The sequence below is a fragment of the Pyrgilauda ruficollis genome, unplaced genomic scaffold, assembly GCF_017590135.1.
Source record: "Pyrgilauda ruficollis isolate IOZ18807 unplaced genomic scaffold, ASM1759013v1 scaffold21, whole genome shotgun sequence".
Lineage (NCBI taxonomy): Eukaryota > Metazoa > Chordata > Aves > Passeriformes > Passeridae > Pyrgilauda > Pyrgilauda ruficollis.
In genome coordinates, this window is record NW_024520318.1 from 10,876,010 (window position 1) to 10,892,939 (window position 16,930).

The following is a 16,930-nucleotide window of genomic DNA, read 5'->3' on the forward strand; positions in this document are numbered from 1 at the left end:
GTTAATGGGGAATTTAATGCAGGAAATGTTGAGATAATCATACAAGGAACAATGAAATAACTTCTTCAAATTGAGAAGTTTATTTTTTCTTTTGAAAACATAAGTCAAAGATCCTTTTTGCTGAAAACTGTCTTCTAAAACGGTGATTTTTTTTTCCCATGAGAGCCTATTGTTAAAAAAGTGATGTTGTTTGAAGTTAGTATTATGTAGATAAGTTTACTTTATTTGTACATAAGTTTACTTTTTTGTTACAAAGAACATTTTGATTTGAAAATATTTATCAGTGTAGTTACATGAATATCTCTTTCAAGAGAGGAAACACAAATGAGAAAGATTGGATATTGGTATTAAGTCCTAAAATAAGGGTGTGTGTTCCCACTTAAAACTATTTTTGCCAAAGTAAAAGCTAATAAGAGATAAATGGGTACACACAAAGAAAGGTAATATAAAGGTTAAAAGAATTTTTAAAAAGATGGCTGTAAGAAATCCTGGTACGTCAATATGTCTCTCTGTATGCTATAAAATGAGCTGCCCTTTAGCTAAGCTGTGTGTGATGGGTGTTTACCTGGCCCGCTCTTGAAAACAGAGAAGAATGGAAGATCCTTTGCCAACCAAATCCAGCATGCCACTGTTGTTACTGCAGAGATTTTCCTTGATATTGAATTTGTGGTAACTTAAGTTCATTGCTTCATGTCCTGCACTCCTTGAGCATAAAATAAATTCACTTACTTCTTTCAGCAGCATTTCCTGTGTTTGATACCTTTCTTAAAGCTTTTTCAGAGGAAACACCACATTTTATTCTTCTTTCATGGTATCCAGATCACAAATTGTTCTAGTGTTTATTTGTTATTTATTATTTGCTGAACAACCAAGAGAAGATGGGGGTGGAGGAAAAGTAAGACTGGACCCTGCTGGAAAAAGAGTTTGTTACCCAGGAGAACTTTTGTAGGTAGGAGTGTCAGGGGAATGGAGTCAGTGCTGGATACAGCCAAGCCACCGTTGTTATCTTGAAGTCTGAGCACATCTCAGCTGTGAGTGGTCCACCCTCCTAAGCACTGAGCTCCCTGATCCTGGTGCAGCTCATGGCAGTAGCACCAGGAAGACCTGAATGCCTTAGTGCCCCCAAGTCATTCAAAAATGGACATTCATGGGGCAGACAGCCAGCAGAGTAAAGGAGGAATTGGCTTCCACCCCAATGGTTTTATGCAGCATTCTGGTTTTTATCAGGGCTTCTCTGAGGTTTTCTTTATAGACAAAAAAGCAAGTGGACAAAGCAGTGTTTCCCTTGATCTGCATTCACCTGTAGAGTCCAGACCTGGTCTGAAATAGTTGAGGAAAAAATTCATTTAGTTTCTAAAATTGCTTAAATATTGCATAGTGGCCTGGAACTGGGGCCTTCATGGATAGGGAAACGCTTCTTTTGAAGGCTGTGGATTCCTTACTAGTGGTGACATTCACAGGAGCTCCTGTTTGCCCTGTACTCCCACTTGTGCCTTCTAGAAGGGTGGCTGTTTTGGAGATAAAGGTTTCTAATGAGCCAGGATGTGCAAGGAAAAAACAAAAAAACAACTTGCAGAGAGCTGTAGGGACAGTGTGGTTCAATTACCCAAGGGAGGATGAAGTGCTGTGTCACCTCCTTCCTCATGGACAGCATGGCATATTTACCTGGCTGCTGCCTACACTAGATCTGATCTGTGGCCTAAAATCAAAAGGCTGTCAATCATGCACCAAATTAAAACAGAATCATGAGAATTAACATGCTTTATAAATGCAGGTTAAGCACACCATAAGCACATTGTAATTACAGTCAGCTGCCTGGCTACTGCAGCCCAGTAGCACTGGGCTTAGGAATTGACTGTACAATTAATAGGAGCTTATATTAAAGGCATTAGTAGAGTTACAAAAGCTTTGTAACAAGAGTGTGACCCAGCCTTGGACAGAGACAATGAGGGTTTGTGTTCTATAATTAGCACACACAAAACCTCCCCATTAACTTGACAGTTTTTGATTTGCCTTATAAAGAACTGAACAGTGCAAAGGACCCTCAGCCCATCAGAGATGGGAGCTGTGCAGGCAGTATGGAGGTATTTGGGATCTCAGTGTTGTCTTTCTTTGGTCAATAACAGCTGGTCAGCTGAGATACCTGATGAAATAACTTATATACAAGGTGAAACTCTGCCCCCACACTGCCTGAGTGCCAGGACCAGCAGGCAGTTGCTACCAGCCCTCTGAAGAGATGAACCCCCTTTTCTCTTCCTTGCTCACCTGAAACAAGTGGTTCCCAGTGTAGAGAAGTATTTTGACCTGTTGCAGGGCCTGATGGTTAAAGGAGAGAAGCAAATGCAGGAGGGAAGGATTTTTTTCCATATATAGACTAAAGTATTGGAAGAAATCTCACTTTGAATTCAAGACCGATATGTGAGTGTTTGTGATCTGTGACAGCTGGAATTTTTGAGGTCACACTGCAGGTCTAGGGTAGAACTGGAGAAGGATTTTGGGAATTAAAGGTAACAAGCTAGAGAGGATTTGTTTGTAGGAACAAATTTATGTGAAATATCAGAACCTAAAGAAAAGCAGAAAAACAGAACTTGAAAACTAATGGAAAAACCCCTTTGAGGCAAAGAATATTCAGTGGCAGTTTATTTGCTTTGAATCCCATATGCATTTTGAAAATCAAATGATGCTTAACACAGAGTCTTTTTGGACAATTATCTGTGTGACCAAGGTAGAGTCTGATGGTTTAGGAAGAGGAAAAGGATTAGTGTTCACCTTCAGCTTGTGTGTAAATGTGCTAATTAGCTCCACAGGTACTCTGCTCAGGAGACTTGCATCCCCAGTGCTGCTGATCTTTGGGACGGGGCTGGCAGTGTGTGCAGACCCGTGGCAGTGAAGGACATGGGGTTGCCCTGCAGTTGCTAAGGTTCAAGGGATGCTCAGATCTACTCTATTCACCCACTAAAGACTGAATTCTTCTCACACGTTTCTCTAGGAGACTGTGATAAGATTCTTTCACACTAAGCAGGACTTCCCCTCTTAAGAGAGGAGAGTTGGCTGAGGTCAAGTGAAATGCATGACAGGGTCTTTCTGTGCTGGGACAGGCACTTCTGAAACTTGGTGGGCAGATACAGAGATGATCCAGGGGGTAGAATGCAGTGCTTCTGCCCAGCCATTGACTCTCCATTCCTCCTATTTGCTGGATGTAAAATGCTGTCAATTTCTGACTAAAGGTCATGGGAGAACCTCTTTTAAGATTTTTTTCACACTTAGGTGTACCTGTTCTTCCCTTTAAGGTTTGCTTTACGTCTAATACCCCTCCAAAGCTCATCTGTATTCCCAAGAGAAACTCCTCTCTGTCATTTTTGCTGTCATCCTACAGTTTTGAGGACAGGCATTAATCTAGAGAAATGTAATTTCTATTAAAACTTTCCTGATGCCTGACTTTGTACATGGACCTAAATAGCATTCTAGTGCTTACCTGAGGCAAGGTGCAGCCTCTCCTGTTTAAAGAAGCTATCTTATTTTTCACTCACTTTTCAACATTTTGCTACTTTCACAAAAATTTTGTTTCCAAGTGGTCTCAAAGAATACCAGTCATTGCATAAAAAATAATTTCCTATTGCTTGCTTTCTCTTCTTTTAACTATGTAGTTTGTGCTGGGGCTTTTTATAAAGCACACATTGCTGGTGGGCCCTGGCTTTCCTGTAGTGCCCTAATATGTAATACAAATGGCATGTGTCATGTTTGATTTGTTCTGGTGCTTAAGTTTGGGGAAGAATAGCTCTCACTTGTGATGGGGAGTTTTGAGTCTCTCCCTCTGAGTTGAATTGCCTTGCAATTTGTTATGGTCAGTAAAGAGGGCTGCTCTTTGCTGAGGCTAAAATGAAGTCCTGCTAGTGCACTGATCACTAGTACTAAGTACAAAGATAATGCTTCTAGAATTTCTTGAACTTGAAATGCCTCATAAGTCGATGAGTATATGGCTGAAGCAGTGCCCTGCTCTTGCATTCTTTCCTAGACAACCTCTGCTAGTCACAGCAGAAGACAGGTTGTAGAGCTAAATGGTCCTTTGGTGCTGTTAAATCTACATTTTCACAAAGATTATTTGATTATCTTTTACCCCTTCTCCTCAAAATGAGGGCAGATTGCCCAGCTGTGTAGTGTCATGCTGCTTAAACTCTCCAAAATGTACTATTATCCTGAAGTTGGCAATAGCTGGAGGGTTAATGTTATCTGGGGTTATGCCAGTGATGAGTTAAAAAAGATGGTTGAAAAGAAAGTGCTCCAGCCTAGACAATTGTTTGCTGTCTTATTGTTGTCTTGAATGCTGAAAAAAGCTTAGAGCATCAAAATTCTTATTGAGTGACTTTTTAAAAATTAAATTTAAAAATTAATTAGATTTCCTGCTTCTTTTGGTCGAACCTGCAGACCTCCTCCACGTGGCCTCAGGCTGTGTCTGTCGGTGTCACCTGGTTCTTGGTTTTCTGTCATGTTGCTGCCTGCCCAGTGTCACAGTCTGTACTTGGGGTGCAAAGGCTTTGTCCTGTGCTGCTCTTATGACCTGAGGCTTGTCTCTTGATTTTTTTCCCTCAAAAAAAAAAAAATTCTTTCCTTGCCTGAACCTTTCAATTTCTGCCAATTCTGTCCTTCGTTCTTTAGTGTTGACATAATGAGTAATTTTTTAAAGCTGTGTTGCAGATGGTTTGCATGAAACACAAGCAAATAACTTATTCTCCTTTGCTTAGAATGGTAGGGGAAGCAATGTTTGTCTAGTTATACTCTGGTGTGCCTGCACTTTTTCTCTGAGCAGAGTTTGTTTTCAACATGCATGCATGGACACAGGAGCACACACCCAATCTGCTTCATCACACCCTTGTGTGCACTCCTGTTGTGTGCCCTGAGTCCAGATAGATTTCATACACACGGCCTGACCGTCTGATCATTGCTATTATGCTTCAGAGTATGTTTTCAGAAATAATTTCCTGCCACATTCCTGACTGTATTTGTAGGCTGGGTTTATCCTGTTCCCTGCTGCTCCATGATCTGCCCCTAGGTTACTAACAACCCCAACAGACAGCCTGGCTCATGCGACCTGCTGCTTAGGCACAGATTAACTCCCCACCAGCCATATGGGCTACCAACTTCACAAATTCCTCTCCTTTTGCTTTCTGCTCTCAGTAAAGTTAATGGACAGTTTGCCGGTAAAGAAAATGTAAAACAAAACTGCAAACCTGTGACCTAATCACCTGGGTTTAACACAACTGGCCTCTCCATCTGCCTTTGCACTGGGATCTGTGCATACAAAGCAGAATCTAGTGCTGTGCACCATGCAGGTTCATCCTGGTGACTTTCCCTTATGGCACAGGTACTTGCTTACAATACAATGGAATTAGACATAGGCACTGTGCATATATTGCACACATAAAACTATATATAATTGTGTGTTCTTAAAAAGGTCCCATTGTTTTGGTGGGCTTTAGTTAGTAGTGGCTCTTGTGGTCATTTCCTAAATGTTTTTAGACAGGCAGACCACATTTCAAGGTGATTTCTCCACTGACTTTGCAAGATACGTATTTGGGGAGGAATGCATGAAGGGCCAGAAACACAGAGATTTTATCAGAAAGCCAAACCCTTCAATGCCAAGTGCTGACTTGAGGATGTCCCTTCTAAACATTATTTCCTGCCTGGGTCTTAGATGTAGGGTGCCAGGATGCTCAGGAATTACTGGGCTGAGTCTCAGAAGTGCTCAAAGCCAGCATTAGCAGCTGTCAGTGGTGGGCTCTGCCCCGGCCCCGTGCCTGGACCTGTTGTGCCTATGGCTCCTGTCCAGGCTGTCCTGACCAGCTCTGCTTGGGCTTCTTGCCACCTGGGACAGTCAAGGACATCCAAAAGAGATGGTAGCATTAGTCTGCGCTCTGGAAAACATGCTGCCCATCTGAGATGCAAGTGGAACTGCCTTAAGCCACCTCAGGCAACCGCTAGTCATGAAATACACTGCTGTCACTGAGGCTCTCTTATATTTAAGATTTGGGTTACAGGCATGCTGCATCCAGTCACTTGTGAATTACATTTTATATCAGTAGTTTGTGCCATTCCTTTATCTGCAGTGTGTGTGTTCATGTGCAGGTAACCTGATCCCTATAAATGTGTCAGATTATCATCTTTATAGCTGTTGCTTGGATATTTGGTTTTTGCTGAAAGTTGGATCCTTAATTTAAACCTGGAGTTAAGACTTGCTTTGCATCTTAGATTGCAAGCATTAGCTTATACAGACTTTATCATTTTTTGCTAAAGGACTAAATGTTTATGGAAAGAGGAGGACTTCAGGTAGCCCAATGAATGATATGATTGGTGAAACTGTTGTCACAGTTCCAGCAGTGCAGTATTTACAAATGTGTGATTTCCTAGATGCTTCCAGAAGGGCTCATTCTGTGAATATTTTGTCAAAAAAAGGAATTTAAAGCTTTAAGAAGAATCAAATGAAAAATACAATATAATATAAACTTTAAAATGGAAATAGATTTTCTTCAGTATTCTGAGACTTAATTAGGAAAAATGAATATTTTTAGTCGCTTTGACTTTTCCATGTGTATTGTCATAGAAATTCAAAGATAACTTATTGGAGCCAATCCAACACTTTACAAGCTCATCCCTCCTCAAAAATAAAAGGTTTGCTAATGATTTTTGCATTCTCCAAATTTTTCTGTCTTTGGAAAGAAGGAAAAAACAAGCCTTCTCAAATGAAAAATGAACTAAGTATGACCTCTCCAGTGACAGAATGGAAATTGGGATAGAATGAAAGAAAAGAAAAGAAAGACACTCAAGGTAGTTCTTATTTTCCAAATGATTGACGGGGTTAATAAAGAAGACTTTGATTATTTGTTTTTAGAAAAAAAAGTTCCTTTCCAAATATCCCAGCTTATGATCACCTTTTTGCTTTCATACTGAACATCTCTAGAGGCAGGTATCATGTGTGAAAAATACTGAAAAAAATTTGGTAGTTCCACATTTGACTTGTCTGATGCTTTGGTTCCTCCCTTGAGCCATAATTGCTACTTCAGAAACAAAACATAACATAACATTGAAGCCAGAATCCATGCTTTCAAACAAATGGGATTTATAAGTGATTTTTGACATGTGCTGATTATTCTGAAGGAGTATATGCAATTTTATATGGTGTGTTTTGTAAATGGAATTGCCTTTAATTTATCTGTTCAATCAGAGGCAAGTCTTTCTCCTGGTTTTGTTCAAATTGGTAACAGAGAAAGGAGATGAAAGGGGTGAGCTGGTTTCCATGTAAATTCATTGATTGATTCTGCTGGAAGTGTTACCTGGAGACAGGTAGAGCTATCCCTTGTTACTGGGGTGCTAGGGAGCTAAATATCTGGGAAACCCCATCCTCACTTGCAGGGTCTGTGACCACACTATGTCATTCTTTGCAGCTGGGTGTATTTAACTGTGTGACTGACCACAAGGATCCTGGCTTTTCTCCCCTGAGCTTAATGGTGAAAATCCCTCACTTTCATCTCAAAACTAGATTAAAGATTTGTGGTGTTATTTGAAATGGCTGGAGGTCCTTTGACCTCCCTATTTTGAGCCAAATGGCTCTCACCCCCTTGGATCTGCTCTGGCTGTCTGAGGACACATGGTAGAGGCAGGCCTGAGGGCAAGGCAGGTTGCAAAAGAGAAGTTACAAGGCTTTCTTTGGGATTTCAGGATTTTAGTTTAATTCTAACATTTGAAATACCCCTTTAGCAATGAGGGAAGTCCAAGGTGCCAACCCGTGGTGTGGCTCTGCAGCCAGAGCAGAGCACCCGGAGCTGGCCAGGAGCAGGAACTCCTTTGGTTATTCCCAGCACGGGCAGTGCAGAGGAGAAGGGGGTTGTTGCTGTTTGTGTGCTCTGCAGGGTTTATGTGCACCCTTAGCTGACTGATGCAGGCTCAGAGGAGTAGACACCATGTACAGTTATAAGGTCCTTGCCTCTCTGGTAATACCCATTCAGCTTGAGTCCTCTGTCCCATCCTTGTGTAATGAAAATTTCTCAGCAGGGTGGTGATTTGTGCTGTGGCCCCAGGTTCTTGGGAGGAGGGGCAAAGGGGGAGGAAGAGATTTCTATATCAGCAAATACCTTGGAGGTGGATGCAGGATATTTAGGGAGCACGTGCAAGCCGCCATGTGAGCAACAGGGAACCAAAGTCTTAATGAAAGCCTTTGACAGGAGGGCAGGGCTGGCTGCCGTGGTCGCTGGCGCTGAGCTCTGGTGCAGACGCCAGCCAGGCCCTGCTGACATAATCCTCTTAGGGAAAGAAAGAGTGGAAACCGTTTCCATTTGCTCCATGTTCTGTTGGGACGCAGTGTTTGCTGTGTCCAAGTCTTCCACATTTCTCCCTCTCCTCTGTCTCTGAGGCACAGCAGGACATCTCAGGAAGGAAGAAGCACTACAAGTCATACCCCTCCTCAAATGGACCTGGATGGATTTGGGATGGAGAGCTATCAATAGGTCTGCCTCCCATAAATCACTTTGGGCATGGACTGGCATTCCCTACAGCCTGCATTGCTGCCTCTGTACATCTCTGCTTTATTCCTGATGTCTTTCTTCTCCAAAACCATATTGTTTTTCTCTTGATGTGGTTGCCTCCTTAAAGATCTCGTGTAGAGTCACTCTGCTTTCCACAAGCTGTCTTCTAAAATGTTGATTATGGTTTTCCACCTCTTGAGACTAAACAGATGCTGAGATCAATATTCCAAGATACTTAATTTCTGGTACCAAAATTCCAAATCCAAACATCAGTTTTTTATTGTAGGGAAGAAAACTCTGATCTAGGTCTGAATTTTGCTAATCACAATCTGAAACAAATCTCCTTCACTTTTTAAAAGAAGGAATTACAAAACCAGATGTGCAACATTTGGAGAGCCTGAGCAGAGCTTCTCTCTAACCATTATGAAACAGGCCTGGAGTGATGTTTAGTGCCTCAAAACTCTCTCGAAGGAAAGTGTAATACCCCAAACCCATGGGTGAGGGTTTGCCATCCTCAGTCTAAAAGGACAGGTCTCTGCATGTTCAGAGAAAGATTCAAACCTTTACACCCTGTTCTTGCTTCCATTCATGATTTTTATTTTGATCTTTTAAATGTTTTTCCCAGTCTTTGGCATTTTGTAGCATTAAATTAAGAGATTTTTAAACACCTAACATCTGTGTTGCACTGTCCTCTTGCCATTCCGGGAGAAGCTGATCTTGGTCAGGGGGGTTTTGCGCTTTGTACTGGCCAGGTCAGGTACAGGAGCAGCATGTTTATTTCAATATTAAGCTGTCAGCAGTCTATACCAATATATTGTAAGGAAAAAGAGGTTCCTGAACATTATTAAGTCTTTAGTTTGGGATTAGGAGGTTTTAAGACAGATTTAATTAAACAGAGCAGGGACACCTTTATGAACCTGAAGTTGGGGTTAATTCACTCCCCTAGAGCTCTATTTCTTGATTACACAAAGATGAAACAAATTCCATGTCCTACCTGGGGAGCCCTGGAGGGGAATACGAAGTTTCATCTCCAGACAGTTCAGTGCCCTGTCAGTGAGGCCATGATTAATAACCATGTCAGGGGACTCAGTGCTGGAAAGAAATGAACTGGAGCCACGTCTGACAGTGAGCCAGTGCACACTGGGAGCTTTCATGGAGATTGGGGTGCTGGCTCCATGGACCTGATAAAAGAGGCCCTTCAGGGCTGCAGCAAGACGGGGGAAGAGGAAAGTGGGATCCAGAAGTTGCCAGGAGGCCATGGTTAATAGAAGCAGAGATAGACAAATTTAAATAAGCACCTTTGTGCTTGGCATCTCTTGGACAGTGATGAGCTCCTTTTCAGTGAAGCAGTGCAACGGGTCAGATGTAATTGGAGCTCACCCCAACTGCCACCACCACGGTAACCAAACACTAACAAATCCTTTTCAGAGCTGTCTTGAGCTTCTGATGGTTTTTCACTAGATGCTTCACACTTTTTCTTATTTCTGGCTCCCATGTCTCAAACTGGCTCAAGATTTGCAGAGGAGAACACTGTGACAGTCTGTGTTACACCTGCAGAGCTTTTCATCTTTAAACCTCTATTCATACAGACATGGACCTGACATTGGTGAGTTTCATGCTAAATGCATGATAAAAAAAATTAGGCATGAGTGTATTTTGTTAGGAGAAATGAATGAATGAGATATTTGGGGATATTGCAATGATTTTGTTTTGTAGAATCAAGTGTTTGCAGAGCTTGAAACCCAAAAGGGACCACCTTGCCTCTGACACCATATAGCTCTGTCAGTTCTCTTAGTTCTCTCTACACTGGGGTTTTGTATGTGGTTAAAACATCCTCTCCCAAAAGGCACCTGCCCTGATTTTGAAGTACTAGATGACAGTGTCACTGTGTGAGGGACAGTGCCATTGTGTGGGAAACAGTTCCAGGATTTAACTGCTGGAGTTATTTGAAGTCTTCGCCTTCTTTCCGTTGTGAGTAGTGGCTTCCAACTATTGAATGAAAGATCCTGTATGTACCTGGAACTGGAAGCATGCTCACATGTGGCTGTTGGCCTCATGCTATTCTTCATTTTTGTTGGACTGAACAGATAAAAAAGATGTTTCTCAGTCCAAATACACCACAAGTGTTGGACAAGACCAAGGAAAAGCTGGTTTCCTGTTCTGTAGTTTCATTCCTCTATCTGAAATGTATAGCTGTCAGCTCTATTTAATTAAAAAAATAGCTTCAAATCCTTAAATTTTTTGTGTGATCTGAAAACAGATGAACCTGCAAACCATGTTCCTGTGTCCTTTGCAGTTACTTTCTCATTTCTTATTCCAAGCATCTATATCAATTTGATGGGAGTTCCTGCTGTGGGCAACCACAGCTGAACACTGTGTCAAGGATACAAATGAAGTCCAGATTTTTAAAACGTTATTTCAGAAGTCCTGTACAGTTAATGCACTAAAAGCCTAACAGGTTTTTCCTTTGGGTTTGATTTTTTTTTTCCTTTTTTTCAGTCAGGCCACTTTATACACGCAGTATTTGGGGAAAATTTAAAGTCAGGAAACAGTCAGGATTTAGCTGGGTCTAGTATTCTGAATGCATCTTGGTGCAGACTTGATTTTCTCATTGGGTGTTTTTTAATTGTTTTGTACTGTTTCTGGAATGCCAAACAACGATGTTGTAGCACTGTTGACATGCAGATCTGGACTCAGGCCCTGCAGACAGTTAAGGAAGGGCAATAATGCCACCTTATGTCCTGATTTGTCACTGCCGGGCCAAGTCAAACACGTTCTGAGCAAGGAATGCTGTGTGCTGAGGCACCCCTGCTTTCTGGAGTTATTGCCACTAGGCCAGAAAAAATCTGAGGTGAATCTGAAATGACTGGTGTTTTGGTAGAGAACTGACTCCTACTTCACATGAGTTTGGGAGCATGAAAGTGTGGGGAAAAGAAAGACAATTTAGCCCCAAAGTGCTAACATCAAAATCTGTGAACATAATGCTGCAAGCTTTCAAACCTATAAATATTTACATGAAATGCTTCCTGAGTTTTTAGTTTGCACCACTAATTTAAAGGATTTTGTAGATAAATGACACTAAAAGTGGAACTGCATTGGAAATATACATTTACATGCAGTAGGCTTCTATTTGCTTTTGACTGTTGCATATTTTCTACATAAATTTGAATTTCTTAGAAAATATAATTATCTGAAACTTAGCAGGAATGTATTTTATAAAAACAGTTCCAGCAGTAGGAGCTAATTGAGCATCAATATGGCCAGATTAAAAATTAATATTTAATAAGGGTCTCAATTATTGGTTTTTAGTCCCAGTCATTTGGAGGGGGAAAAGTGTGATTTAAGAACTAAGGAACAGAGTGTTTTCACTGAGTTTCTAGTTGAGAATGATGTGGAGGGAAATCTGTTGGAAAACCATTACTATTTTTCTCACATAAAGAGAACATAGTCCTGCCAAGTGGGTGTTGCTGAAGTCATTGGCACTTACTGAAATAAGCAGAAGTGGAATATGATGCTCTCAGAAAACAGGTGGGCAGATAAAGCTCCTTCAGGTATAAGGCAAGACTATTCTTTCCAATAAAGACTTTCTGCCCTTTACAAATATTTTCTCCATGTTATTAATTTTCTGTTGGGAAGTTGTTATGCTGCTCCAAACACAGGCCCACTCAGGGAGTAAACAGGTTGAGAACATAATGCAATAAGCCAGTAGAAGTACAAAGAGCCTAATGCTTAAGGGTGCCAGAAGGCCATAACTGCAGTTTTGCAGGGATGGGGCTTGCAGAAAATATGAATTTGATAAAATTCTGTAAAAATGTTGAGAGCAGGCATGTGATCACACTGGATCATGGCAGTGGAACTTCTGCAAGGGCTGGTGACCTTCAGAAAGGAAAGATGTTTCCTGCAAGGAAACCAGCTCAGTCTCACAAGGGGACAGGTGTGTGCTTGCTGCATGTGTTGACACATGTTTAGGAATTTGCCACAGTAGATCTTACTAAAAATAAGCTGGTGAACTCACAGCTTTAGTAGTAAGTGAATGTTGTTGCATGGGTCAGCTGAATGCCTCAAATGATTCTCTGGAATCAAGAATTTATACAGGACCCTTAATTCAGCAGTACTTCAGAGCAACCAAAGCTGTACGTCCAGTTACAGGCGCCCGCTCTTCTTTCTCTCTTCCTGTTTTCTGAGGCCTGCATGCCTGATATCCCACAGCCCATAGGGTCCTTTTCTGCAGAAATGGGCACACAATGAGTATTTAATTTCTCTCAGCCGAAGGAAAAACCCCAAAAAAGCAACCACAACCCAGGTTTTGATCTTTCTGTTACTACAGCATGGGTTTGTTTTTCTTCATACACAGATCGCATGGCAGGGGGTTGCCGTTGTCTAAGCAACTCCTTTGGGATGGAATGCTTTAGAAAGAAAGGAAAAGAATCCACTTACTCTCCTGCTTTTGTAATCTCATTCCAGGGTTTTGGCATCATCTCCTGTGTATCTGTTGTGCAGATTAGAGAACATTTTACCCTGCCTTTGCTATCTTTATGCCCTTATGGGTTCCTTTGTAGGCAACACCTCCTCCTTGGATCAAGTTCATTTCATTTGCTTTCCTCCTGAACCCTTATCTTCTTGGTTAAATAGAGTGAAATAGTTGGCAGACTTTGAGCATCTTTAATTATCATTAGCAAATTGTTGAGAACACAGCAGACAATTGACAGTCTGGTCTTCAGAGTGCCATTAAAAGAGATTAGAAAAGACTGTTTGTGTGCGTTGTACAAATTTGTTTGTTTTCTAGCACTGAGAGAATAATGAAAATGTCCCAGCCAGACTTAGCTGTTGCCCTAGCACCAGTCAAAGCCTGGGGCATACGAGTGAGGCATCGTTGTTCTGGGTTACCCAGGACCTCTGGGTTACTGAACCCGGCCCTTCTGAGCAGAAGGCTTGCAGGGCAAAATGAAATCCCAGTGCAGACTGACTGCCCTGCTCCTCCTCAGCTTGCTGGGGAATGTCTGTAAACATGGCACTTGCAAGTGGATTATGGTGCCACTTGTATATGATGACATCACTCAATTATATAAATCAGTACTTTAAAGGGTAAACATGACAAGTAGATAAATGTATTACATCCAGAAAATATCAGTAAAAAATGCTTTAGTTAAGAAAAACCAGAAAACAGAAAAAAAATACAGTCTAGAACATCTTCAAGGGAAGTTTGAGTTGGAGGTAATGAGTGCTCAGCCTGTTCTCTGATGTGCAGGAGGTTAGGACTATTTAAGTGTTTATTTTGTCTAACATAAAATTGGATTCTCATTTTACATGTGCAAGAACTCCTCTAAACTTTTGTTGTCACTAATGCCTTATGCTTGAGGAGTTTCCCAGGATAAACCTCCCCACCACCAGAGTGTGTAGAGAGAATGTGGTGAAACAAGGGTCAGAAGGATGAGGCTCTGCTGCTGGTCGTAGGTCTCCTGGCTCAGTTTAAATTACTATAGAAAGCTTTCTTGGTTATGTGTGTCCAAGAGGAGAGGTGCTGGAAACAGCCTTCACACTTTGCAGAAATTCATCTGGCTTTTCCCTTTGCGTTACCAATGTGTTTCTCACAATGAATTTGTCACTTCGTTTTTGCAGTCACACATGAGTTTGAAGTATTGAAGTGGAGCTTAACAAAATGTCTTGGATTTCTCACTTTCATCAACATTCTCAGTGACTGTATTTCAAATCAGTGATACTTTCTCTCAGGTTTCCTTGGAAATATGCCGACCTCTAGGAAACACTTAAAAATGTGCCAACTTCAAGCTTCTCAAGAAATCTGGTGGGTTTGATATGATTTCTCACACTGTTTTGCTGACAGATTCACAGTTATCATGGTTGTGTGGATATCACTGTCCAAGCTCTGCACAGGTGGATATTGTAGTGTAAGGTGGAATTAGGGGGTGTCTGGAGAGGGTTTCCAGCTGTTCTGGTGGAATATGCTCTAGGATCTCTGATGTTGAGTTCTGCTCAGCTGGGCTGCCCAGTACATGTTACCACAGCTCATCCTATGAGACAGCTTGGATATGCAGGAGAGGTGGTTCTGATTTCCCCACCTGTGGAGTGCTAAACACTGCTTTACAGAGAAGAGCTGAGAATTTTGCAGGCCGTGCAAACCACCAAGTGATCATGTACCTCACTGCCTGATTTTTCAGATAACTCCTGAAAGACATTCCATGTTACAGACTGGAGTCTCCTTGCAGAAAAATATTGTTGGGGCTAAAGTTGGACTTGTGTTCAAGAGAAGACTGGAAAAGTTCAGAAAGGAGAAATCCAGTCAGGGTTACCAACCACTGAAAATGCCCCTCTGATTTGAGAAGTTCCTGGGCTGAAAACAGTTGGAGAGTGGAGGAATTTAATGGAGAAGTATCATACATCTGTGTGCTCTGTCTAGCTACTGAGACCATTGTTGAGACTGCTTACTTAGGGAGGTGTTCACTCTGATCCAATGCAGCACACACTGTTTCTCTATAACACTTCTTTCTATTAACATAATTTTCTGCTAGCTTTATATTCCAGTCTTAGTGAGTATTGAATTCTCAGATAATCTGGGTATGAATTATTTCCATCCAGAGCTGATAGATGGAACCCTTTGAAGCTGCAGACCACTGGGCATAGAAGGGAATCTAGATTTCTTGCAAAGATTTCACTTCCTTAAGAAATACTGAACTGCTGCAGAAAATAAAGTTTATACTTAGTGTCCCATGATTTTTCCCCCTTTCCTGTGTAGCTGCTATGCTCTGGGCTCCAGGGGAAGTTCCTGTATGAATCCTACAGAAGAAGTTGACAAATTTGCTGTCTGCAGCTCTGTGTGGTAGAGGAGCAGCAGGTAGCAAGTGCTGAGCATCCCTTTTATCCACTTTGCCAGCCTAATATTAGTTATTCCACTGTTAAACCAGACGTGAGTGGGATGTGTGAGTAGCTATTGCAGTGACAGAGATGAGAATTTCCCCTTTGCTGACCTGCTGTGCAGGCAGGGACTCCAGCTGAACATCTGAGCAGCTGCTGGTCTGTGTGTGCCTGCTGTCCCCTGGGAAACCACACTGAGAGATGGTGGAGGGGCTCGATGAGACAATAACAACACAGGTTAGGATATTCTAAGTTTTCAGTCATGTCATGGTTGACTTAGGCAGAGAAACTGGAACTGTCAAAGTGAGCTTCAGAGATGGGAAGAAGGCTCAACCCAACCAGGTTCAGAAGTGAGTTTTTGCCCCTTCCTGCAGGTCTTTAGCCCCATTGCTGCAGCATGTTTTTGCCCACACCCTGGTGGAGCAGTGTCTGTTTTCACGTGGCACTGCACATGATGCAGTTCTTTGGTTCTTCCTCCTTTTGACCCACTAATCAATTTTTTCCACTTTCATTTGGGAAGAAACAAAAGGTTTGGTGGGGAGAGAGAAGCAATTTCCTTTTAATTGCTTGTTTGTCCTTGTCTGTTCTCCCATCTTTTCAGATTTCTCGGAGCAGGGTTGGAAGTGTTTTGTCTCTCTTATTTTCTCTGGTACCGATGGAGAAGAATGACATTTTCTGCTTGGATAGAAACCAATCACTTCCCCAGACCCCCTTGAAAAACCTTAATTTGCTCAACTAGTCAGTATTCCATCTTCGTTAAAAAGTCCCAGACTGGAATTTGGATTTAATCCTTTGACTCACATTTTTCCTTCTCTTCTTTGCCTTCCACATTCCCACTACTTTCCAAAGTACTTTCCTCACCACATTTTTGATTGCTGTGCACTCAAGTTACCCTTAGCTCAGGAGGGAAAAGGACAGAAAAATACTCCCAAAACAAAGGCAAATAAAAAAGCCCCTCACTAAAGTAAATAAATAAGTAGACAGAAAACAGGCTGCTAGTTCATTTTCTTCTGCTTTTCCCTTAAGGCATGAGGTAATGCCAAACTATTCAGTGTGTGATGCAACTGCCTGATGGACATTCAACAAATCCCAGCAGTGGCAAAAACAGTTTACCCAAGTGCAAGTTGGCAGTGAGACCAAGTTCTCCAACAAGAGACTATTTAAAGCCACAATGTGATGCATTTTTAACATTTTTATCCAGCACAGGATTTAATTGCTCACTGACAAACCACCTAGACATTTGTGCCTGGGTGTTTGTGACTGGAATTGTTTGCTGTCTGTGGATTGTTTCAGAGCTGTTCAGGCATCAGCTGCAAGATTGATGCAGGAATGAGAATTTGTTCCCTTAGCACTTGCTGTCTGAGATGGATCAGGGAGGATTTTATGCTCTGGTCATGCTCTGGCCTCTTCAATTTTTCTGCAGTTATTTCTTCCCAGCAACCTTTACCCTTCTGCCAGCTTGCACACAAAGGGTGGGGGTGGATGGCACAGGAAGGTGTCCTTGGCTGTATTAGCTGCACCTAGAAATGAGAACCTGCAGCATG